At 40.3% G+C, this 26,858-nt stretch overlaps 1 protein-coding gene and 1 long non-coding RNA gene across 4 annotated transcripts in view; both read left to right on the forward strand.

Moving 5' to 3' along the window:
- Positions 1 to 13,809, forward strand: LOC114049535. Its single transcript, XR_003569873.1, has 4 exons — positions 1 to 17; positions 2,282 to 2,405; positions 4,241 to 4,342; positions 13,524 to 13,809. It is a non-coding gene; the product is annotated as an uncharacterized LOC114049535 (long non-coding RNA).
- Positions 13,810 to 19,669: 5,860 nt separating this feature from the next.
- Positions 19,670 to 26,858, forward strand: part of LOC114049959 (toll-like receptor 5) — a 72,073-nt gene continuing 64,884 nt past the window's right edge. Inside the window, exon 1 of one of the 3 annotated variants that reach the window (XM_027871441.1) lies at positions 19,670 to 20,133. The gene's annotated coding sequence lies outside the window, so the exon portion shown is untranslated. The remainder of the gene's footprint in view (positions 20,134 to 26,858) is intronic. The other 2 variants (XR_003569918.1, XR_003569917.1) reach the window with 2 other exon arrangements.

Here is a 26,858-nt window from a genome sequence, read left to right on the forward strand (position 1 = left end):
TCCGAAGACCGGGAAGGGTAAGTATCCAAGCGATGGGCCAGGTGTAGAGACCCTGGGCACTAAATCACTAATAATAAGAGAAATACAAATCAAACAACTCTGAGATTTCTCTTCACACCCTGCAAATTAGCAAAGATGACAAAAGATGAGAATAATCAATATCGGAAGGGTTGTGGTAAAATAGACACACATTATTTGGGGAATTATGAATTAGTAGAATCATTTGGAAAGCAAATTGGACTTTGCAAATACAATGGATTAAAATGTCCATTCCCTTTGACCTAGGGATTTTACTCCTAATCTTATATCTCAAGGAGGATATTGTTTTAAAAAAATCGCCATATACACCAAAATATTTATAGTAGTACTCTTTGTTATGGCAAAAAATTGGAAACAAAGTAGATGCCCATCATTTGGAGAATGGTTATACAAACTATTAGACATGAATGCAATGGAATGTTGCCGTGTTGTAAGAAATGATTAATGTGATGAACAGAGAAGCATGGACAAAATGATGCAGAGTGAGGCAAACGGGCAAGAAAACAACATACACAATGACTACAATAATTCAAATGAAAAGAACAACCACAAAATTAATCAAAAGTTAATATTGCATAATTATGATGAACAAACAAGGCTCAAAGGAAGACATATGAGGTCCATAAATATTGTACGCTGCACATGTTTTCACATTTTTTCAATGTATTGATCAATTGTGCAAATTTTTTTCCCTTTTGTTTTTAAAAATACTATTTGTTATACAAGATGGCTCTCTGGGAGATAAGTGGGGAATGATATTGGGGAAAACTATGATGATGTTTTTTAAAAGGACATCAATAAAAATGGATTTTTTAAAAAAGAAGCTTATATTCTACTGTGTCTAGTGGTACAAGCAAATCTGGACATTTTTTCTTGGTCTTTCTAATAAGACTCAGATAGTAAAATCATTGCAGGGGGATTGGGGTGAGGGGAAAAGAGTTGCTTTTTATCTTTATTTTTAATTAAATTAGTTAAATTAAAAATAAATATTTTTATTTAATTTTTAAAAATTTTAGTTTCAAATTCTCTCTCTCCCTTCAGCCCCTCCCTCACCCCTTGAAAAGATATACAATATATCAGTTACACATGTGAAGTAATGCAAAACATTATTTCCATATTAGCCATTTTGCAAAAAAAAAAAAAGGCAAGAAAAACAAAGAAAGTGAAAAAAGTATGTTTCAATCTCCTCTTAGAGTTCATCAGTCCTCCCTTTGGAGGAGAATAGCATTTTTTATCATGGCTCCTTTGAAATTTTCTTGGTTCGTTGTCTTGATCAGAGTAGCTAAGTCTTTCACAGTTGATCATCCTTAAAAGTTGCTGTTGCTGTGTACGATGTTCTACTGGTTCTGTTCATTTCACTTTGCATCAGTTCATGTAAGTATTTCCAGGTTTTTTGAAACCATCCTGCTTGTCATTTCTTATAGCCCAATAGTAGTAGTTGTTGTTGTTTCAAACTTTTCATGACCCCATTTGGGGTTTTCTTGGAAAAGTTACTGGAGTGATTTGCCATTTCCTTCTCCAATTCTTTTAACAAATGAGGAAACTCAGGTTAAGTAGCTTTTCTGGAATCACACAGCTAAGTAAGTGCCTAAGGCCAGATTTGAACTTACAAAGATGAGTTTTCCTGACTCCAGGCCCAGCCCTCTATCCGCTGCAACACCTGGCTGCCCATAGCACAATAGTATTCCATCACAATCATATTTCACAACTTATTTAGTCATTTCCCAATTGATGGGTATCTCCTCAACTTCTTTGCCAGGATAAAAACAAGCTGCTATAAATATTTTAGTACAAATAAGTCCTTTCCCCTTTTCTTTGATCTCTTTGGGATACAGACCTAGTAAAAGGTCTGTGTAAAGTAAAAGGTCTGTGTAAAAAGGGCTATAAAACTGTGCATACTCTATGCACAGTATTATAGCCCTTTTTACATAGCTCCAGATTGTTCTTCCAAATAGTTGGGCCAGTTCACAACTCCACCAACAATGTATTAGTGTGTCAATTTTTCCACTTCCCTGCCAACATTTATCATTTGCCTTTTCTGTCATGTTAGCCAGTCTGATAGGAATGAGGTAGTACCTCAGAGTTGTTTTAATTTGCATTTCTCTAATCAGTAGTGATTTAGAGCACTTTTTCATTTGACCATTAATAGTTTTTATTTCTTCTTCTGAAAACTGCCTGTTCATATCCTTTGATCATTTATCAATTGGGAAATGGCTCTCATTATGTCTTACTTCTCTTCCAGGGAATAGACTGGGAAGGAACATAGTGGCTATCTGGTTCTCTGGAAGTAGCTGTGTCTTGCCTCTTCAGTGTCGTACTTGACTCCATACTCACACTCACCTCACACAGCCACCGCCCTAATACAGGTCCTCATCCGCCTGGACTGTTGGCAATAACCTGTTTGTTTGTCTCCCTGATTTAAATCTCCAGGCACTCCAGTCCATCGTCTTCTCAGCTACCAAAGTGATCTTCCTACAGCGCAAGTCTGACCTCGTCAGACCCTCCTAGTGAATAAACTCCAGTGGCTCCCTATTACCTCCCAGATCAAATATAAAATCTTCTGTTTGGCTTTTAACCTGACCCCTTTCTGTCTTTTTTAGTTTTTTACACTTTACTCCTCCCATCTTCATACTCTACGATCTAACAATATGAGCCTTCTTGTTCTTACTCACACAGAACACTTCACCTTTCAGTTCCATGTCTTTTCTTGAGCCATCCTCCATGCCTAGAATGTTCTCCCTCCTCCCCTCTACCTCTTGGCTTTATTGGCTTTCTTCATGAATCAGTTCAAATATCATGTTCTGTTAGAGGGCTATGCCCCCCCCCCAATCTAGTGTCTTCCCCTGAAGACAATCTCCTATTTACACTGAATATAGAAAGTTGTTCATATGCTGTCTTCTCTATTATAATGTGAGCTATTTGATGGCAAGGACTGTATTTGGCCTATCTCTGTATAGATAGCAATTAGCACAGTGCTTGACATATAGTAAATGCTTAATAATTGCTTGCTAACTGTGCAACCCTGGGCAAGTCACTGAAACTCTCAGGGCCCTAGGCAACTCTTTGGGAATACAAATTGCAGACTGGCTATTAATTGTGCAATGGTAGAGGGAAATTCCTTAGTGAGAGTTTCCTATTTCAATGAAATCACAGATCTAGATGAAAAAAAATTCCCACTATCTACGAAAATAGATTGTACATAGGAGCCATTCAGTAAATTTTAGATTAAATTAAATCTATCATGTCAAAATGTCATTGGATCCTAAAATTCATTGTCATTGGGGCTTTAGAGATTTAATACATTGTTGGTGGTGCTGTGGACTAGAGCAAACATTTTGGAGAGAAATGTGGCTGTAACAATGAGTCACAAAATTTATCAGACTTTTCAAGTCCATGATTCCATTGGTAGGACTTTATCTTAACATTTGAAAAATATCCTGTAAACGACATACATGTGCAGAACTGTCAATACTGTCTATATCTATAATTGCAAAAAATCAGGAACAAATATGCTTCCAAATTTGAGAATGGTTGAATAAATTATGGCATATTAATGTAATAGAATATTGTGGTGCTATAAAAAAGGACACATATAAACCATACAAGAAAATACAGAGGCCTATATGAAGTGATGCAAAGTGATATTAGTGGAACCAGAGTTATTGACATAGTGACAATGATAATTTTAGTTAAAATAGAAAAGCCAGAAGGAAGGAAATAAGCATTTATTAAGTATCTACTATATGTCAGGCAATATTATTTCATATTATCCTCAATGCAACTCTAGAAAATAGTTGATATTACTATGTTCATTTCATAGTTGAGGCACCTAAGGCACATAAAACTTAAGTGATTTGCCCAGGGTCATAGCTAGTATGTATCTGAGACAGGATTTGAACTTAGCTCTTCCTGACTCCAGATCCAGCCAGGACTTTGCTACTGCACCACCTAACTGCCTCTTCAATGCAACTTCTGACAGAAATTGAAGGGGGCATAAAACCAAAGATCTTTTGCTTGTTTATAGTTCATTCATTTAATTCTATCCTGTTTAGTGCTAACAATTTTATGAAAATTTTATTCCTTAGTTTATGTGTTTATTTTATTATTTGTTCTTCTTGATGGTTATTAAGTTTATAATAATTTTAATTGCCCCTGTTGTCCAATTTTGTAACTATTCTTTACAGCTATGTGTCTTCTGCAGATTTGACATACCTGCCATGAATATTCTTCTAGGAGGCTGAGGAAGCTATTTTAACCTCAAGTATCTAGAGGAAGAAAATGCCTGACCCAACATGAGAAAAAGGTATGTATGAAAAAACCAAGGTTTACTTAATAGAGGGCTGGGTCGGAGTCAGGAAGATCTGAGTTCAAATCTGACCTCAGACACTTACTAGCCTGGGCAAGTCACTTAACCCTGTTTGCCTCAGTTTCCTCATCTGTAAAATGAGCTGGAGAAGGAAATGGCAAACCACTCCGGTATATTTGCTAAGAAAACCCCAAACGGGGTCACGAGGGATCGGATATGAAAAATGATGGAACAACAACAACAAAGGATATAGTGGTTAAACACATGGTCAATATCTATTACAAAAGACCAGACAGCCTAATAGTTGTGGTTAGCCAATGGCCTTCTTTTGTTGTTCCCCAATAACGAGGCTGCTCTAGATCTTACAGTAGCCAGTGCAAGTGAGTTCTGGGGTTCCCAAGATTTCTCCGAAGATAATAGCACTTGGTCTATGTGACTAGAGGCATGTCTGTTTTACCTTTTACAACCTTGTTCTTCTGGCTAGTTTCTCCCCTCCTCTATTTCACAACCTTGTTATTCTTGCACCCCCCTAGTTAAATTCTCACTTTGCCAAGTGTCCTCAGATTATGTATTTTAGTAGCATACTTAGTAGGATAGCTGCAGGATCTGGCTAAAGCCTCAGTCCAAGTCACTGATAGAAATGTTGAACGGAACAGGACCGAGGACAATCAATCAATTAACAAACACTGCTTAAACACTTACTATGTGCCAGGCACTGTGCTAAGTCTTGGGGATGAAAAGAAAGGCAAAAACAGCCCTTGCTGTCAAGGAGCTCACAGTCTAGTGGGGGAGACAACATGCAAATATAGAGATAAATACAAGTCACATTGTAGAGTAGGTGGAAGGTAATCTTAGATGGGAAGACTTCCCTCCAGTTTGATGTGTGTTTATTAATCACTACTCTTTGGGTACAGTCATTTTCCCCCAAGCCTGTCCCTAACTTTTTGGACTTCAAAACCATTCCTCTGGAGGCAGGTTTTTCCCCATCTGCTCCCACTTTCCTGCCCCCTTTTGTGTGTTGTCTTCCCCTCCCCACCATTAGAATCTAAGCTCCTTGAGGTCATGGATTGTCTTTCTTTTTGCTTGTGTTTGTATATGCTTAGCATGGTGCCTGACATATAGTAAATACTTAATAAATGCTTGTTTCCTTCCTTTCCCCCTTTCTTCTTTCCTCCCTTCCTTCCTTCCTCCTTTTTCCCCTTATTTCCTTGCTTCTTCCCTCCCCCCCTCCATTCCTCCCTTCCTTTCTTCCTCCCTCCCCCTCTTCCTTTCCTCCTTTCCTATTGTCCTTCCTATGTTCCTCCCTTCCTCCTTTCCTTCCTTTTCCTTCCTCCTTCCTTCTCTTTATTCCTTCCTTTTCCTTCCTCTTTCCTTCTCTTCATTCCCTCCCTCCCTCCTTCCTTCCTTCTTTCCTTCCTCTCTTCCACTAATTCCAAGCCAATCTAATTCTATGCATTATCATTTAGCCCTAACCCATATCTCACCATTTTATCCACAAGGATCACATAAGAGCCTTTGTCAAATACCTTTATAAAATCTAGCTACAGCATTTGCTGTGTCTATAGCATTCCCCTCTTCAAACAGATTGGTAAACCTCTCAAAAAAAATAAAATTATTTAAGGTTGTCTATGACCTGCTCCTGATGAATCCATGCAGACTCCTAGCAATTGCTGCTTTCTTTTCTAAATGCTTACAAATCATCTTTCTAATAATACATTCTTGAATTTTCCAGGAATTGAAATTATTTGCTAGTCTACAGTTTGAAGAATATACCCTATTCCCTTCACTGAAAATCTGAAAGTTTTCCCATCTCCTATCCTCTGTGATTTTTTTCTTTAAAAAACTGTTGGTGCCTTATTTTTATACCACAAGCACTTCCACTTTACCTCTCACCACCCCTTTGGAAACCTCTCAACTGACACATAGAATTTGTTGGCATATGCAACATTAGGCATCAATGTATTTCACCATCTGTCTTCTCCACCATAATTTTTCTAAGATCACCAAAAATGCCTCAGACTACCAAAATCGTAGTACAGTAGAAAGAGCGCTGCTTCTGGAATCAGTTTCCTCAACTGTAAAATGGGGAAAGGGGTTGGATTCAATGGCCTCTGGGGTCCCTTCCACCTCTAGGTCTGTGATCCTCAAATGATAAAACAGACAGTCAAGACAACATTACAAACAACTACATATAAACAAGCTAGAAATAGAATAAATTGAAAATAATCATCAGAGGGAAGACATTAGAATTAAGAGAGACTGGAGAAAGTTTCCTGTCAAAGGCAGTATTTTATCTGGAATTTGAAGGAAGCCAGGAGGTGGAGATGGGAGGGTGAGCATTCGCCAGTGACAGCCAATGAAAATGCCCTTCTTTCAATATGGGAGTTTCTTGTTTGAAGAACAGCAAGGACACCAGTGTCATGGAGTATAAGGTATAAGAAGACTGGAAAGGTAGGGATGGGGGCAGGTTATGAAGAGTGTTGAATGGTAAAAGAGGATTTTCTTTTTGATCCTGGAGATGATAGGGAGCTACTGGAGTTTCTTGAGTAGTAATATGACATGGTCAGAACTGTGCATTGGGAAGACCACTTTGACAGCAGAGTGGAGGGTTGACTAGAATGGGGAGAGATCTGAGGCAGGAAGACCCACCAGATGGCTTTTGCAATAGTCCAGGCATGAGGTGATGAAGGCCTGCAACTAGGGTGGGGGCAATGTCAGAGGAGAGAAGGGGGCATATATAAGAGATGTTTCAAAAGCAAAATCTTTGGCAACAAATTAGATGTGAGAGATGAGAGAGAGTGAGGGGCTGAGGATGACACCTAGGTTGGAAACCTGGGTGACTGGAAGGGTGACTGAGAAGACAGTGGTATCCTCAATAATAGGAAAGTTAGGAAGAGGGAAAAGTTTTAGGGGAAAGATATTAAGTTCAGCTTTGGACATGTTGAGTTTAAGAAGTCCATGGGACACACAGTTTAAGATATTCAATAGGCAGTTGGAGATGCCAGACTAGATAGAGGTCAGCATAGAGATTAAGGCTGGATAAGTGGATCTGAAAATCATTAGCACAGAGATGATCATTGAATCCATGGGAGCTGATGAGATCATCAAGCAAAATAGTCAGCCAATAAACATTAAGTATCTAGCTATGTGCTAGGTACTATACTAATTACTGGGGATGCAGAGGAAGGTCCCTAACCTCAAGGAGCTCACAGTCTAATGGAAGAGATAATACACAAACAACTATGCACAAACAAGATATAGACAGGATAACTTGGAAATAATTAGCAGAGAGAAGGCACTAGAATTAAGAGGGATGGGGAAAAACTTCTTGTAATAATGAGGATTTAGCTGGAACTTGAAGGAAAAGGAAGCTAAGAGGTGCAGATGAGGAGGGAGAACATTCCTGGGATGGGAGAGAGCAAGTGAAAATGCTCAGGGCTCATAGTTAACATGCATGATCTGGCTGGAGAGCCAGCAAAAGAGACTAAGAAGGAACAGTTGGATGGGTAGGGGAAGAATCAAGATGGAGCAGTGCCCCAAAAACTCAGAAAGAAGAGAATATCAGGAAGAGGTTGATTCATAGTTAAGACTGCAAAGAAGTCAAGAAGGATGAGGACTGAGAAAAAGTCATTAGATTTGGCAACTAAGAGATCATTGAGGGGGCAGCTAGATGAGGCACAGTGGAAAAAGCACTGGCCCTGGAATCAGGAGGACTTGAGTTCAAATCTGACCTCAGACACTTATTAGCTGTGTGAACCTGGGCAAGTCACTTAACCCTAACTGCCAGAAGGAAGAGGAGGAGGAAGAGGAGGAGAAATCATTGATAATGTTGGAAAGAGCAGTTTCAGTTGAATGATAAAATCAGAAACCATACTATAGAAAGTTAAGAAGAGAGTAATAGGAAAAAAGAGGAAGCATTGATTGTTTAGATGGCTGTCAAAAGGAATTTAGCCACAAAAGGGAGGAGAGATAGGCATTGGAGATGGACAGGTCAAGTGAAGGTGGGTTTTTTTTCTTTTAATTTTTAATTAATTAATTTATTTTTAGTTCTCAACATTCACTTACGTAAGTTTTTGAGTGTTAAATTTTCTCTGCCTCCCTCCCCTCCCCCCTTTCCCATGATGGCATGCAATCTGATATAGGCTCTACATATACATTCTTATTAAACATATTTTCACATTAGTCGTGGTGTAAAGAAGAATTAGAATGAATAGGAGAAACCATGAGAAAGAAGAAACAAAACAAACAAACAAAAAAAGCTAATAGTGTTCTTCCATCTGCATTCAGACTCCATAGCTCTTTCTTTGGATGTGGACAGTATTTTCCATCGTGAGTCTTTTGGAGTTGTCTTAGATCCTTGAATTGCTGAGAAGAGTTAAGTCTATCAAAATTAGTCATTGCACAATGTGGCTATTGCTGTGTACGATGCTCTCCTGGTTCTGCTCACTTCACTCCTTCCAGATTTTTCTGAAGTCCACCTGATCATCATTTCTTATAGCAATGTATTCCATTACATTCATATACCACAACTTGTTTAGCCATTCCCCAATTGATGGGCAACCCCTCAATTTCCAATTCTTGGCCACCACAAAAACAGCTGCTATAAATAGTCTTGTACATGTGGGTCTTTTTCTCATTTTTATAATCTCTTGGGGATACAACCCTGGAAGTGGTATTGCTAGGTCAAAGGGTATGCACATTTTCATAGCTCTTTGGGCATAGTTGCAAATTGCTCTCCAGAATAATTGGATTGGTTCACAACTCCACCAACAATGCATTAGTGTTCAATTTTCCCACATCTTCTCCAGCATTTATCATTTTCCTATTTTGTCTCTGATAGGTGTGATGTGGTAACTAAGAGTTGTTTTGATTTGCATTTCTCTAATCAATAGTGATTTAAAGCATTTTTTCATATGATTATAGATAGCTTTGATTTCTTCATCTGAAAACTACCTATTCATATCCTTTGACCATTTATCAATTGGGGAATGCAAGTGAAGGTTTTTTGAGGAGTGGAGAGAGACATGGGAATGTTTGTAGACAGAAGACAAATAACAATAGACAGAGATTGAAGATGAGTAAGAGAGTAGGGATCATAGAGCAATCTTCTGGAGAAGATGGGATCCACTGGTACATTTAGAGGGGTTTCCCTTGGCAAGGAGAAGGGCCACCTCTTTATATGAGATAGAATATAAGAGGAGATAGTGATAGAAGTCATCAGAGTGATGTGAGAAGAGGAGGGGAAAAGAGAGCTTTTAGTGAATAGCCTTAATTTTTTTTTCAGCGAAATATGATGCAAGGCTCTCAACTAAGAGGATGTAGAGAGGGGGAGCTAAGAGATGTTTGAAGAGGGATGAAAAGGTTGGGGAAAACTATCGTTGTAAATGGATCAGTACGTCAATTTTCAGGAGGTATAAAAGGATAGTCTTGCCCTAGTGACAACTCAGTTGAGATTATGTAACAAAGTTTATAGTGGACCCAACCAGCACAGTTTTGTGATATTCTCCAGATTCATTCAGCAGCATTGGGAGTGGGGATGACGGCAGTGGATGGTGGGAGTAACCTGAAGCTAAAGCTTGGCGGAGCAGGATCAGATGATCTTCATAACCTAGCCCCTTCCTATCTTTCTAGTCTTCTTACACCTTATTCCCAGCCACATACTCTTCACTCCAGTGACACTGGCCTGGATGTTCCATGAACTAGACCCTGCATGTCTCAGCTCTGAGCATTTTCTCTGATGGTTCCCCTTTCCTGGAATACTCTCCTTTCTCAACTCTGGCTACTGACCTCCCTAGCTCCCTTTAAATCCCAACTAAAATCTCATCTTTTACTGGAAGTCTTCCCTGACTCCCCTTAATTCTAGTGCCTTCCCTTCTTAAATTATTTCCTATACATACTATTTATCCTGTATATAGTTTGCTTTGTTTATATTTGTTTGCATGTTGTCTCCCCCATTAGATTGTGAATTCCTTGAGGGTAGGATGTCTTTTACCTCTTTTTGGAACTGTCTTTTTACCTCCCTAGACCTTAGCACGATGCCTGGAACATAGTAGGCACCTAATAAATATTGATAATTTCGTTCATTGATAAGGGGACAAGAGATTCAAGACAATATTAGACAATATTGAACTTTCACCTCTTTTTGGTTTGGCCTGGTCTCAACTCTAGTCCACTCCTCTGATATATGTTTTCTCTCTCCTGTGTCTCAGGTTCAAGTTAATTTGCTCAGTTGTTTCAGTTGCCTCTTTGTGGCCCCATTTTGGGTTTTCTTGGCAAAGGAACTAGAGTAACTTGCCATTTCTTCTCCAGCTCATTTTACAGATGAGGAAACTGAGGCAAACAGGGTTGAATAACTTGCCCAGGATCACACAGTTAGTAAGTGTTCGAGGTCAAGTTTGAATTCAGGAAGATGAGTCTTCCTGAATCCAGGTCTGGCACTCTATCCATTGCACCACCTTAGCTGCCCTTTCAAGTTAATACTCTAAAGCTTGAAAGGAAGTCCCTCCCTCAAGGCTATAGGAACACCCATACAAATGGAGTTCCTGGAACAAAGCTCTTCTCAGATTATCTATTAACATGTGACTTCTCAGAATATCTGATGACAGTGCCTGTGATCTAATTTAGGTACAACAATAGCATCCAAACTGTCTGATCCCAGATCTCAAGAACTCAGGGCTACATATACATAGGACCATAGATTTTAGAACTGGAAGGGACATTAGAGCCCATCTAGCCCTTCAATTTAGAAGTAAAGGCAATAAAAGTTCAGGGCAGTTAAGTGTCTAGCCCAAGGTCACACAAGTGGTGATTCAAATCCACATCTCATAATTCTAAATCCAGCCCTTCTTTGTCATAGTGAAGAGGTCTAGAGGTTTGGGGGTGCTTGGAACCCCAAGATCGCGATGCGGGCCCTGCCTGAATGAATTCAACTCAAATCTTCTTCCAGACAGAGAAAAAGTTTATTAGAGATAAATCATATAGGCTAGACTCTCAAGGAATCTGAACATTAGTAATGCCCATAGGGACGAGCAGGCATGAGAGTCTCAGCCTTTTGGGCATGAGAAAGTCTCAGTGTTTGAATGGGGGCCAGGGTGGATCTTATATACACTAAAGTACCTTTGGGTGGCCAGAGGAAGGGGGAGGTGGTTGGGAAAAGGGTCTAGGTGAGAATTCTGTTTGGAAAGTCTGAGAGACTGAATAAACAATGGGAATAGATAATGACGGGAAATGGAAGGAGGAAGTTTGAAAGGCATCTGAATAATATCAAAAGGTAAGGCCAGGTCTTTCAAAGGGAAATATGGGGAGTCAATAAGGAACCTAAAAATTTAAAGGTGTTCTGGGACCCATAGATAAACAGGAGCCAGATTCTTTTTAGGGCTAGGGAGGAAGGAGCATCTGAATAAGATCAAAAGGTAAGGCTAAGGCTTTTAAAGGGAGATATGGAGCTGGGGCCTGTAAAGCCAGATTCCCTTTGGGGCAAGGTGCTAAGATCTAAGCTTGGGCTTGGACCCCATCAATATTATCTCTCCAGTAAAACACTCATTTTATAGATGAGGAAACTGAAGTTAAATGACTTGTCCAAGGCCAAATAGATAGTATTAAGTATCAGATCCAGGAGATAAAATATGTAAATCATTTATTTTGCAAACCTTAAATACTCTATGTAAGTGCTATCATGTAAATGTTATAGCACTGATTTGGAACTATGCCCAAAGGGCTATAAAATTGTGCATATCCTTTGACCCAGCAATAGCACTTCTAGGGCTGTATTCCCAAGAGATCATAAAAATGAGAAAAAGACCCACATGTACAAAAATATTTATAGCAGCTCTTTTTGTGGTGGCAAAGAATTGGAAATTGAGAGGATGCCCATCAATTGGGGAATGGCTGAACAAGTTGTGATATATGAATGTAATGGAATGCTATTGTGCTATAAGAAATGATGAGCAGGCAGACTTCAGAAAAACCTGGAAAGACTTGAATGAACTGATGCTGAGTGAAGTAAGCAGAACCAGGAGAACATTGTACACAGCAACAGTAACACTGTGTAATGACCAAATTTGATAGACTTAACTCTTCTCAGCAATTCAAGGATCTAAGACAATTCCAAAAGACTCATGATGGAAAATGCTATCCGCATCCAGAGAAAGAACTATAGAGTCTGTATATAGTTCAAAGCATACTATTTTCTCTCTCTCTCTTTTCTTTGTTTGTTTCTTTCTTATGGCTTTTCCCTTTGGTTCTAATTCTTTACAGCATGACTAATGTGAAAATATGTTTAATAAGAATGTATATGTAGAGCCTATATCAGATTGCATGCTCTCTTGGAGAGGGAGGAAGGGAAGGAGGGGAAAAAAATTTAAAACTCAAAATCTTACAAAAGTGAATGTTGAAAACTAAAAATAAATAAATATATTTTAAATATATGTTACAACTCTATGTAAATGTCATCATCATCATCATCATTAAAATTGAGGTGCCCTGATTCCAATCCTAGTACCATATTTATGGTACCACATTGCTCTCCTCTTTTCCAATAAGGTATAAGACATTGTCTCCAAGTGACAAACATTAATCTCTTCCTCTTGGTTAACTGTACCTGTGGAGAGCCTAAATGCTCAAGCCATAAAGTTATCATTGTCAACATCTCAGTAACTTATCCTAATTATAGGTAACGTACCTAGGAGAAAAATTCTTTTTAATTTAATTTTTTAAAATTAAAATCAAAAATTTTGTTTAATGAACTTTCATTCATTTATTCAACAAATAAGTCAATCAGGAATCTGATACAATTACAAATTCAGAAGTTGAATGGTTGGACCCAAAGAGAGTCATTAATGGTCCAGTACAGGGATGGGGAACCTGTGGCCTCAAGGCCACATGTGGCCTTCTAGGTCCTCAAATGTGGCCTTTTGACTGAGTCCAAGTTTCACAAAACAAATCCTTTTATTAAGGGGATTTATTCTGCTCCTGGTCCAGTATTAGCTTGACAGAAGATCTCCAGTGGAGTGCCCCAGGAATCCATCCTGGGCTCCATTTATGACATGTTTATCAATTTTGAAGATGACATAGAAGATGGAATGGATGTTACTGTACTGGATGACAGAATCAGGATCCAAAAAGATTTTGAGAGATCAAATCTCAAGAGATTTTTTGTTTGTTTGTTTGTTTTTAACAGACCTGTGATTTCATCATTGAAAGGAACTACCAGCCAGGAGCTTCCTCCATCAAATAACATCAACCCCCTCTCCGCACCTTATAGTCTTAGAGAGCTGATTGAAGTAGAAAATTAATTGAGGTTAAATGAGTTGCCCAAGGTCACACAGCCAGGATGAGGCAGGAATTGGATGCCAGTCTTCTGAGGCTGGTTATCTACCCACTACGACATGCTGTGCCCTGATCTTTACCCAGGAAGAACCCCTGGTCCCCTCCAGCTGCCTCTTAATAAAGTTAATAGTGATAAAGGTAAAGTCTTACACTCGGGTTCAAAAAATTGGCTCCACAACTATAGTATGGGAGAAACGTGGGTAGATAGTATTTTTTTTTTTCTGAAAAACACCTGGAGAATAGGTTCTCAGATTCTGTATCTATCTCTCTGTATTCAAGTACAATGGCCTTTGATGACAAATCATTAATTAGATTACAAACAAAGCTTTGTTCCTTATGTAAAAAAAAAAAGAAAAAGAAAAATACCTGGAGGTTTAAATATGCTACAGATTCCTGAGTCAACAGTGAAATATGGCAACTAAAAAAAGGAATGCCATCTTGGATTGTCATAAGAGAGGCACTGGTTCTGGGAATGAGGATCTGATAGTTCCAATGGACTCTACTCTGATCAGACAATATCTTGCGAATTGTGTTCAGTTCCAAGTACTACATTTTAGGAAAGCATTGATAAGCTTGAAAGAGTCCCAAGGAGGGTGACAAGGATGGTGAAGGGCCTTGAGTTAATGCCATATGAGGACTGATTGCAGGGACTGGATCTGTCCAGCGTGGAAGAGACAAGACTTTGAGGGAAACAGGATAGCTGTCTTCAAGTTGTTGAAGGATTATAACCCAAAAGGACAATTTTGAGGGCACAGCCAAGACAGTGGATTAGGGGCAGCTGCCTCTCCCAATATTACCCCTCAAACAACTTTAAAATAACATCTCAAATAAAATTTTGGAGTGGCAGAGCCAACAAAAAGTTAGGGGTGAGGTATTTTTTCTGACCTAAGAAAACTTAGGAGGGAGGCAGGAGTGGTCTGTAATATCAAAGTGAGGTCTGGTGGAAGTTTGTCTGGAGCCCACACACTTGGAGGTGCCAACTGCAGCTGCTTCAGGGGCTCTCAGTGCAGAGACAGGGATCCACCAATCAGTTCCTGAAAGAGATCCCAGGAATAGTAGAGCCAAATTCCAGAGCTTCAAGGTCAAAAGCAGCCAGAAAGAAACAATTCAAATATCAGGGAGACACTGTCAGGATCACACAAGATTTAGTGGCTTCCAAGTTAAAGGATCAAAGGGCTTAGAATATGATCTTCCAGAAAGCAAAGGAGCTAGGATTAAAACCAAGAATCACCTACCCAGCAAAACTGAATGTAATCCTTCAGAGAAAAAAATAGATATTTCATGAAATAGAGAACTTTCAAGCATTTCTGATGAAAAGACCAGAGCTGAATAGAAAACTTGACATTCAGATAGAAGACTCCAGAAAAGCATAAAAAGATAAACATGAAAAAGTAATCATAAGGGACTCAATAAAGTTAAACTGTTCACATTCCTATATGGGAAGGTAATGCATGTAGCTCCTCAAAACTTTATTAGGATGATTAAAAGGAGCTTACTGAGACAGAAGGCATAGGTATAAGTCAATTATATTGTAATGATTTCTAAAAAAATGAAGGGGAGAGAAAGAGATGCACTGGGAGAAAAGGGGAAGGAGAGGTAAAATGGGGAAATTTTTCCTTGGATAAAAGAAGCATACAAGGAACAGCTTTTACAGTGGACGGGGAAATGGGGGGAAGGTGGCAGGCAATGCTTGAACCTCGCTCTCATCAGAATTGGTTCAAAGAAGGAAGAATATATATACACACTCAATTGTGTATAAGAAATGTAACTTATCCAATAGGGAAATGGGAGAGGAAGGGGATAAGAAAATGTGGGGAGAGGGAGGATGATAAAAGGGAGAACAGATTAAGGAAGGCACTGGTTAGAAGCAAAATAGACTTTTGAAGAGGGATACAACAGAGAGAGACAGAGACAGAGAGAGAGAGACAGAGACAGAGGAAGAAACAAAAGATAATGGCATGGAGGGAAATACACAGTTAGTAATCATAACTGTGAGTGTGAATGGGATAAGCTAACCTGGGATGGGGAACCTGCAGCCTTGTGGACCTTTTGACTGAGTCTAAGTTTTACAGAACAAAACTTTTTATTAAGGGTATTTGTTCTGTGGAGTTTAGATTCAGCCAAAGGGCCCACTTGAGGACCTTGAGGGCCACATGTGGCCTCCAGGCTGCAGATTCCCCATCCCTGAGGTAACCCATAAAATGAAGCAGATGGCAGAATGGATTAGAAACCAAAATCCAACAACATGTTGTTTACAAGAGACAACTTGAAACAGAAAGACACATGCAGAGTTCAATAAATGAAAGGTTAGAACAGAATCTGATGTGCATCAACTGAAGTTAAAAAGCTATGGGTAGCAATCATGATCTCAGACAAAGCAAAATGGAAAATAGACCTAATTAAAAGAGGTAATGGGGGGGGAGTTCATTTTGCTAAAAGGTACCATAGACAATGAAGTAATATCAAAAATTTTTACAGCAATTTCCTCCGATAAAGACCTCATTTTGCAATGTATTCTGAATATAGAACTAAGTCAATTTTTTAAAAAAAGCCATTTACCAATTGATAAATGGTCAAAGGGTATGAACAGGCAGTTTGGAGAAGAAATAAAAGCTATCTATGATCTTTATTGTTCTAAATGTTCTAAATCTCTATTGAGAAATGCAAATTAAAACAACTCAATACCACCTCACATCTATCAAAAGTAACAAGTGATACAGGGATGAGGTAAAAAATAGGTACACTAATGAACTATTGTTGGAGTAGTGAATGGTCCAACCATTCTGGAAAATAATTTGGAACTATGCCCAAAGGGATATAAAACTAAGCAAATCCTCTGACCCAGTAATACCATTACTAGGTCTGTATCCCAAAGAGATCAAAGAAAAAGGAAAAGGACCTATATGTTCAAAAATATTTATAGTAACTCTTTTTTCGATGACAAAGAATTGGAAATTGAGGTGATGCTCATCAATTGGGGAATGGCCAAATAAGTTGTGACATATGATTGTGATGGAGTACTATTGCATTATAAGAAATGATGGAGGGGGGAGGGATGATTCAGAAAAACATGGCAAGACCTAAGTGAACTGATGAAAACTGAAGTGAGGAGAACTAGGAGATGAGCATGACAGTAACATCAAGCAATGTTGCAACAGTGATCAACTGTGAAAAACTTGGCTACTCTGATCAATACAGTGATCCAAGACAATTCCAAAATACTCATGGTGAAAAAATACTATCCAACTTCAGAGAGACAACTAATGAACTCTGAGTACAAATCGAAATATAATTTTCTCACTTTATTTTTCTTGCTTTTTTTTGAAATATGATTAATTTGGAAATAGTTTTTGCATGATTTCACATGTATAGTTGATATCATATATAGTTGATATCATATGTCTTGCTTTCTCAGTGGGTTGGGAAAAGGGTGGGAGGGAGGGAGAGAATTTGGAACTCAAAATTCAAAGAAAAGAATGTTAAAAAAATAATCTTTTTTTAAAAGGAAGGAGATTTGTTTTTCTTGGACCTAAGAGCAGAAACAGGCATAGGATGGAAATTGCAAAGAGGCAAATTTAGGACTGATTTCAGGAAAAACTTCCTAACAATTGGCCTTGTCCAAAAGTGTCAAGGTCTGCCCAGCCAGGTAGCATTTCCCACCTCCACTAAGCAATAGAGGTCTTCAAGCAAAATCAGAATGACCATATGTCATAGAGTGAATTCTTTATTAAGTATGGGTTGGACCGCATAGTTACTGAGATCTCTTCCAACTAAAATTCTCTGAAACATTTATAAAGTACATACTTAGTGTAATGAAAAGGCACAATGCCAGGTGAGGCACCTAAGTGTCTCACCCAACCTGGAGTCAGGGACACGTGAGTTCAAATCCAGCCCCAGACACTTACAGTATAATCCCGGAAAAGTTACTTGAGCTGTTTTTTCTCAGTTTCATCTTCTGTAAAATGGGGATAATAATAGCACCTACTTCCCAGTGTTGGTTTGAGGATCAAATGAGGTAATAGTTGGCATATAATAAGGGTTATGTAAATGTTAGCTATTAACATTAGACACTGGAAATACAAAACCAAACCAAACAAAAACAGTCTTTATGTTCAAGAAGCTTATAGTCTACTAAAAAAAATTCTACTGAACGAATATTTCTTAAGCGCCTCAGACCCAAGATATTGTGCTAGGCCTTGCAAACAAATTCCTTGAGAGCAAAGACTGTTTGATTCTTTTCTTTGTATCTTAGTGCCTAGTACATAGTAGGCATTTTAATAAATGCTTGTTGATTGTAATTGAAAACTAAAAGGCGATAGTAAATATCACAGGGAGCTTTTTAACCATGATTTAGCCTCAGGTTTTCCTCCAAACTGTTGTTAGAGACAGGGCATTAGGCAGAATGGAGCACTTGGTATAAGTAGGATTTGGGTTTTTGTGTTGAGAATCTGGTAGCTGACGTTTCCCAGGACAGTTTCTGGCTGTCAGTTTTATCCCCTGGCCTCCCACATAAACCATCCTTTCAACTCCAAGGTAAAGGGCTAAGATCACCTCCTGCCTTAAGGTGGACCATTGCAGCGATGCCAGGGAGGTGGAGGAGGGGTAAGGAGAAAGAAAGAAATCAGTATGACTTTACTTCCCAAAGAAGGTCAGATAACAAGCTACCTCATCCCTCTGTCTTATCAAAGTTTTGGAAATCTTCTTGAAAATATTTACTATTACTTTATAGTTTTTGATCACAATCAACAAGTATTTAACCAAGTTGCCTGAAGAGTCTAGTTCTCACTCCATAATTAAGTTAAAGTCTTTGTTTTACCCTTATCTTTACATGTTTGTCACTCAATGAGTTTGTCAAGCTTTAGGCAATGGCATTGGGATCAGGAAGATAAGCTGGTTTGAGATTGCACTCGACTTTAAGGGGGGGAGGGAAGGTTAGTGGTGGTGGTAGGGGAACACTCTTCTCTCCTTCAGCTCCTTCCCCCCAAACTCTTCCCGTTGCTAGCTCAAATTTCCCCCCTCCGATCTTTCCCCTAAGCCTAGCAATGACAGGTAGGTTTCATATCTGCCCTTGAAGTGGGTTTTAGTTGTGAAAACCACTTCCCCAGTCTTCAACATAAAATAACCTCAAATTGTTAAAACTTTGCACTGGTCTGGTAAGTTTCTATGGGTTACTAGGAAAATTCTAGCGTTTGAACGGGTGAAGAAAGAAGATAAGGAAAAAGGGAAATTTGCAGCAAAAGTCCAGGATGTCTCTAGAACTCTGCAGGATCAATTCCAAGCGTCAATTTTACTCTTCCCTCTCGCTACTGCCACCGAAAGCTTGGGGGTTATATGAACATCACTAACTTTATACTTTAGGTTTAGGTCCAGGGGCAACTACTGCTTAATCTGCCGAGTCACCCCTTCCGCTCAAGCAAGGTCCTTTTCTCTTTGACTCTCTTTCACCCCTTGGTCCTCAAGACTGAAGCACAAGGACCTTCTAGCCTTTTGGTCCTGTCTCTAATTTCATCATGCAGCTTAGATAGTGCAGTAGACAGTGCCGGGTCTGGAGTCTGAAACACTCCTCCCCCTGACTTCAAATCTAATATTAGACACTACCTGTATGACGCTAGGCAAGTTACTTAACCATGTTGGCTTCAGTTCCATATCTGTAAATGAGCTGGAGAAGGAAATGGTAAACCACTCCAGTATCTTTGCCAAGAAAACCCCAAATGGGGTCATGAATCAGACAAGACTGAAACGATTGAACAACCACACATTTCATACTCTACCCGCACCCTACTTCAACACTCACGCGCACATACATACGCACAACCTAACTTCCTTCTCTGCTTCACCCTCCTCACCCCATTGTCAGGGACCGACGACCCCCAAAGCTCCCCTCCTCTCGGCCTGTGGCTTCACCTCCACCAGTCCAGCGAGGCAAGAGCAGTTTAGGACCCGCCGCCCAGACTGCACCCCCTCCCCCCATTCCCCGCACTTCTTGGAACTTGAGATAGGGTTGAGGCTAGCTTCGAGGAAGATGGTGACGGATGGGGTGATCAGAAGGAGTCCTGGGCGTGGCGGCTGGAAGAGGGAAGAATAGGAAGAGTCCCCCAGGGCGGCTAATTGGAAAGGAGAGAAGATTGTTGCTTGGGCCGCGGGAGGAGAGGATCTTGGCAGGACTGAGGAGAAAGCATTGGGAATAGGTGAATTGAGGAGCTGGGTGGGGGTGTGGACAGCTGTCAGAGAGCTGCCCAGCGGTTAAGGGGCGGGACGAAACTGAATAGATTCTTGGAGCCGTGGGAGGGGACCGGAGAGGACCCATCCCTTTAGAAGAGCCGGAAGGAACCTAGGACTGAAGTCTGGGCTTGCCAAGGCTAAGACTTCGGCCCCGTAGAAAATGACAAGCCCTGGGGGCCCTCTGAATCAAGCCTGGGAAGCAAAGAAGACTGAAGACTGAGGAGTAATGATCCCTGGAGGTGAGCTGCGCTGGCAGAAGCTTTTCGGAAGTTATAAGGGCCTGGCAAGACACAGACACAGACACACAGACACAGACACACAGACACAGACACACACACACACACACACACACACACAAATACACACACACGCACACACGCACACACACGCACACACACACACGCACATTCACAGGTGAGCCCCAAGGTAATTTCTTGCTGGTAAGAAGAGAAAGAGGCTATTTCTAGTGGACCGGGAGGGGCGGGGGAGGAGGGAGCGGGAGAACTTGGGGACTATATACTATTCTAAAAGAAAACACCTTGGTGGGGGAGGGGGAGGTAAGAATGAGACCTTGGGAGACCTAGCCCTAGAGGGAGAGGAATGATAATAATAACAGCAACTGTTGTTATTATTTAACATTTGCATTTAGCATTCAGCATTTGCATAGGTTAACTTTTCCCCAAACACTTTCACACTGAATTATTATCCTAATTCTTGTCTTCCTAAATTGCCTTCTGAGGCTGGCTGGAGGTTTGTAACGTGCCCGATGTTCCCTTTGGGATTGCACTCTGACCCACCTAGGCGTCGCCTCACGTTCTGCCGGAGAGCTAGGTGTGCAGCTGGAAATATTATAAAAACAGCCAAGAGAGGATAAAGGGGCACAATTTAGGGGGGGAACCCCCAAACTTGAGTGACACAGATGTGATTATAAATCATAGCTACATTTACATGGTAATTTATGAGCTACAAAGCTACTTTCTTCATAACAACCTAGTGAGGGAGGAACTACAAGTATTAGTCAAAAGTCACTGAACATTTATTAAGCGCCTACTATGTGCCAGGCCCTGTATTAAGCACTGGAGATACAGAGAAAGCGTCCCCCACCAAAAACAAACAAAAAAACAGTCCTTGCTCTCAAGGAGCGCAAAGTCTAATGCAAGCAACTATGTACAAGCAAGCTATATGCAGGATTAATTGAGATAATCGACAGAAGGAAGGCACTAGAATTAAGGAACATCAAGAAAGGCATCTTGTAGAAGGTGGAATTTTAGCTGGAACTTGAAGGAAGGCAGGGAAGCTGGGAGGCAGAGATGAGGAGGGAGAGCATTGGTGGCATGGGAGAGTACCAGGAAAATGCTGAGTCTGCAAATGAAATAAGGTGTTTGAGAAATAGCAACGAAGTCTGAATCACTGGATCCCTGAGTACGTATAAGGTGTAAGAAGACTGAAAAGGTAGGATGGTGCTAGGTTATGAAGGTCTTTGAATGCCAAGCAGATTTTATATTTGATTCTGGAGGTGATAGGGAGCCATTGGAATTAATTGAGTAGGAGATCACCATGGACAAATCTGTACTTTAGGAAGATCACTTTCCCGGCTAAGCGGAGGATGGGCTGGAGTTGGGAGATTTGTGGCAGGGAGACCTGGACTATTTAAAGAATACAAGAGTGAGGTGGTAGGGCTTGAACCAGGGTGGTGGCAGTGTCAGAGGAGAGAGAGGAATATGTAAGAGATGTTGCAAAGATAAAATTGACAGACATTAGCAAGAGATTGAAAGATACTGGTGGGGTAAGAGAGAATTAGGAGTCAAGCAGGACACCTCTTGTTATCTCTATTCTGATTCTCCCATCTGCTAACTGAGGCAAGTAGGTAGCACAATGGATAGAGTGCCAGACCTGAAGTCAAGAAGATCTGAGTTCAAATCCAGCCTCAGACACTTACTAGCTGTGTGACTCTGGGGCAAGTCACTTAACCTTCTTTGTCTCAGTTTCCTCATCTGTAAAATGAACTGAAGAAGGAAATGGCAAACTACTCCAGTATCTTTACTAAGAAAAATCTAAATGGGGTCATGAAGAATCAGACATGACTAAACAACTCCTATTCCCTTGTATCAGATATTTCTAATCCTATGAGGAAGTCAAGACTGAATTCCCACTTTATTGATAAGGTAACTGATGTTCAAGGAACTTAAGTGATTTCTCCAAGGTCATACAGCTGGCATCATAAAAAAGCAATATAAAGTAGTTGAAAGAGTGCCAAACTTGACATTACGGGTCTTGGATTTTAATTTCAGCCCCCTTCCTTACCTGTATGACCTTGGAGGAGATACTTCACCTCTCTGGAGAAAGCGTATTCCATCTAGAGTCATAGAACCTGGGTCTGAATCCTACTTTCATACTGTGCATTGTCCATTGAGCTTCTTATAGCTGTGTGACCTTGGGCAAGTCACTTCTCCTCTGGATATCTCTAAAAATTGTAGATGATCTGTTACCGTCCTTTTAAGCTTTAGATCTCATAATCCTGAGCCCCATGTTCCAAATGCAAACTCACTGTAATATTTAACTTAGTTTTCTAGTCAATACTGTTGATTCTTAAGGTTCGTGATATTAATTCCAATCTAAGAGGGACAAATGGAAAACCCTAGGATTCAAGAGTCTTGAGTGGATTTTTTTGTTGGTACCCATGGTGTTCTTGGCTCTCTACAGTAGACACCATAAGAATCTCCTAAGTGATGTAGGTTTGGGGGTGAAGAATCAGTCAATAAGCATTTTTTAAGTGCCTACTGTGTGCCAGGTACTTCGCTAAGCTCTGGGGATACAAAGAAAAGCAAAAGACAGTCCCTGCTTTCAAGGAGCTCACAGTCAATGAGAGTAGCTGCTCTAAGGGCATCTATTAAGGCTGCCATGATGTATCATTTGATACAGCACCTTGCAGGTATCCATTTCCCCAGGATTCTGCTGTATAGACACTTGGATAGATTGGGTGCCACTTCCCAGAACATTGGTAAATGAGTGTCTGCAGCATGTTTGCCCACCACCATGCACCACCAATCACAGCAGTCACCTGTCGCTGAATGAGGTTGTAATCAGTAAGATTAATGTCATTCTTTGGGCCCTTGGGTACATTTAAATGTTTTCTCTTGTTCACTAGATGCAAAAGGGTGTAAATGATTACAAGCTGATGCTGGGCATAGTCATAAAGCGACAGGAGACTGACTACTCTGGTAACTAGCCAGGCTTCATCATATATTTTTCTCCAGTCTCACCTGCTCATCAGACTCAGACATGGTTGTAATGAGTCTGTCCAGGTCTTCTTTAGAATCTCTCTCTTTCCTTCTTCACCTTCTTGGTGGGTGCCCATTTTCTGATGACTGTGGGATAGTGCTTCCCTCTGAGCAGTAAACACAGAGAGATCTGTTAAGAGTTAATTACTCTAAGCAAGTTAGGCAACGGTTTAGAGAGCGGTTGCCCACTTGCAGAATATCTGAGGAAAGGAAGCCTCTCCAAGATGGAGGAACCCAAGTTTAGCTTTGAAGGAAGCAAACAATTCCATGAGGCAGAGGAGAAGAAGAAATATATTCCAGGCATGCAGCACTGCCATTTAAAGGGGCCCAAGGGAATGCCAAGTTCATGAAACAGCAAATGTTTAATTTGGCTATGACCTAGTTAGTATACATGAAGGAGAGTAATGTCTGGAAAAATAGGCTGGAGCCAGACTTTGGACATCTTTAAATGCCAATTTAAGGAGTATATTTTATCCTAGATACAGTAGTAAGCCATTGAAGCTTCTTGAGTAGAGATATGAAATGGTCAATCCTGTGCTTTAGGAAGGTGATTTTGGCAGTTATGTCAAAGATGGATTATTCTGTCCTACTCTCTCCTGACCCCCTTCTTGTATGAATATACTCCTTGGCGTTCCCTACTGTTGGTACTGGTCCCTTTGTAGCTGTTAGAATCTCTCCCTTCACTATTGGCAAACCCAGGATTAAAGAACGTGGAAGTTCTGTTTGCACTTTGGAATAGGTTTTTATGTCCAACTTGCTACAAGATCTGAGTTGGCTGCATTCTCTTCATTACTGACAACTAAGAGGAATTCAATTCATTGGCTGGTCAGTTGGGGGCTGATCTTATTGGTTCATGCCAGAAATAGTTCTAGTTAACTCTAATGATGATTAGTGGTGCTTTAGTTGCTCAGGCAGTAAAATAGAAGTGTGGGTAGGGGGAAAAAAGTGTCTTGTCCTCTAAGGATAAAACTGCCACATAAGGGAAGCCTTTTAAATCTTTAGAGAGGAAAGGTGCCCTTTAAGTAAAATGAATGAGGTGATAGATAAGTACTCAGATTAATATTACTGTTTCTTGCCATGAATTTTTGTAATCCTCTGTAATCACAGGCATCAATCCATATCCCATGACTGCATTCTTCAGCAGAGATAAATTTTCTGGAGGGGAGAATGGTTGAAAGCTGCATGTTCTCGGCAACATGAACCCCACCTGTTTTTCTGTAAAGTCTCTCCCAATTCTAAGTTTCTGTGGTTGTAATTACTGTACGCTATTGGGCAAGTTAGTCCTAGAACCATAGGGCATTGAAGCTGAAAGGAACTTTAGAGATCCCCCAGTCCAATACCCTTATCTTACTGAGGAGAAAACAGAGGCTCACAACGGACAAATAACTTGGTGTATTGGAAAGAGCCCTAGATTTGGAAGTGGAGGATCCTGGTTTTGCCACATCCTACCTGTGTGACCTTGAGGAAGTCAAGTCAACTCTCTGGAGTTCAGTTTTCTTATCCATAAAAATGAAGGGTTGGATAAGTTGCTGTCTGAGGGCCCTTTGAGCTCAAAGTCTATGAGTCCATGAGCTTAAGACCATATAGCTAGTTAATGAATTTAAGGCAGTGGTTTTTCCGTGATCTCTTATGCCTTGGCAGTTGTCCCATGGGAAAGAAGGTCGAGATAATTCCTTTGCCTCCTCAACACCCTCCTGCCTTAAGCAGGTAAAGTAGCTAGCTAGACACATAAAATAGTGATATTTGCTATACCTTCTGCAGGGACTCAATCCCAGTGGGACAGAACAGTGGGCTATATATTTTCAGCAGAGTTCTTGTTTGGGGAAGCTTTACTTCTCCATCTATTCTTTTCCTTTTTTTTTTCCTTACCCACACACTCACTTGGGCCTGATCAGCACTAATGAAATCACTTTTCAATTTTCATCTGCTCCAGCTAAGTTCATTACAGTTAAAGCCCTTTTTGAAATTCCATCACTCAGACATCAGCAGTGCCGGTCCCTCTCACAGCTCCTGTCCCTTCCCCAGGCCTCTCTCAGCCTCACCACTCACACCTCAGGCAGGCTGGGTAATCCCAATCAGCCACAGATTAGATTTGATTTGATTGTCTGAGCTTTCTGTTATCAGCTCTCTCTTGCCTAGCATTGTGGATAGATTTCTTCCCTGGATAGTTCTCAAGTGTTTTCTAATTTCTCCACATTCTCATTCTCTGTGCCTTACTCATCACAACTTAATAGATTTCCTTCACAACTCTCCTACTCCCCCCAGAAAAACTTTTTTCTCATTTACATCACAATCCAAATGGCTTGGCCTGCGCTTAGCCGATTGGGTCATTATATCCAGAAGATGCAGCACTGTGTCTTTCATGTGCCATCATCTCCCTCGACCCTGCAGCAGCCAATCTTCCCTAGCAATTTACTTTCCTCATCAGCAGTCTAGATTTAGCTAAGGTGTGTTCGGGGAGATCATCAAAGCTACTTTGACCTCAAAGAGAACAAATGTTAATATTCTAATCTAGAATATTGACACTCTCTGACCTTTGCTCTGAGAATCTCAAGCAGAACTGTCACTCAGCAGTGTTTGACTTCTCAGTGAGTCACCTTTTTTCCTCCAAGGGCCTAAAATATAATCAATATAGCTAATTATTAACTATTGCTAATAATGCAGCTTAAGCTGTTCCCTTATAATTAGATGCTTAAGAATTCCTTGTGTACTACACAGTATTTATAGTTAGTATACCAGTGGGAAGATCTTGGAGATAAATACATTCTATTTATCCATCTTTTCTTCTCCTCTACAAAAAGACAATGCCCCACTGATTTTTTGAACTCTAGAAGCCAGTTCTAAGGAAAGAAAATGGAATAGCAAAAATCTTAAGTGGTTAACTAATTTCCCTTTCTCCTTGAAAAGGAAAAAACAAAACCAAACCATGCTATACAAGGTTACTCTGTACTGAATGACCAAGTCCACTACTTTCTCTCCCTGATTGCTTTCTGTGTATTCTAAATGGTAAAATCTAATAGGATTTCTGGGTATCTTTGGATATTCAGAAAGTCGAGGTTACTATGAGAGCTACTGACTACTGACTTCTATGACACCCCTGTGGAGTAGCCTCTTTGAATCCAGCAGGTGGTCCTTGAGAGGAATGATGATGACAATCTCATTTATGGAGAGTACTTTTAAGATGTGTGAAACACTTTTTTGTTTAGTCATTTTCGGTTGTGCCTGACCCCATTTGAGGTTTTCTTGGCAGAGATACTGGAGTGGTTTGCCATTTCCTTCTCCAGCTTATTTTACAGATGAGGGAACTGAGGCAAATAGGATGAAGTGACTTGCCCAGTGCCCAGGGCCACACAGCTAGTAAGTGTTTGAAGCCAGATTTGAACTCAAGAAGAAAAGTCTTCCTGATTCTAGGCCTGGTGCTTTATCCACTGCACCACCTTGCTGCCCTAAGCACTTGCCAATGTGCTCTATAGTGTGCTAAGTTCTGGATATTCAAAGAAAAGCCAACCCTCTCCCCCCAAATTCCCCCTCCGTCTCCCCTGCCTTAAAAAAAAAAACCTCACATATTACAGTCAAGGAGTGGACATTCTAATGAGGGAGACAACATTGGAATAACTAGGTACTCACAAGATAAATACAGAGAAAATAGAAGATAACCTGAAAGGGGAAGGCATTAAGAGAGG

The sequence above is a fragment of the Vombatus ursinus genome, unplaced genomic scaffold (assembly GCF_900497805.2).
Source record: "Vombatus ursinus unplaced genomic scaffold, bare-nosed wombat genome assembly UNPS02014798.1, whole genome shotgun sequence".
Classification (NCBI taxonomy): Eukaryota; Metazoa; Chordata; class Mammalia; order Diprotodontia; family Vombatidae; genus Vombatus; species Vombatus ursinus.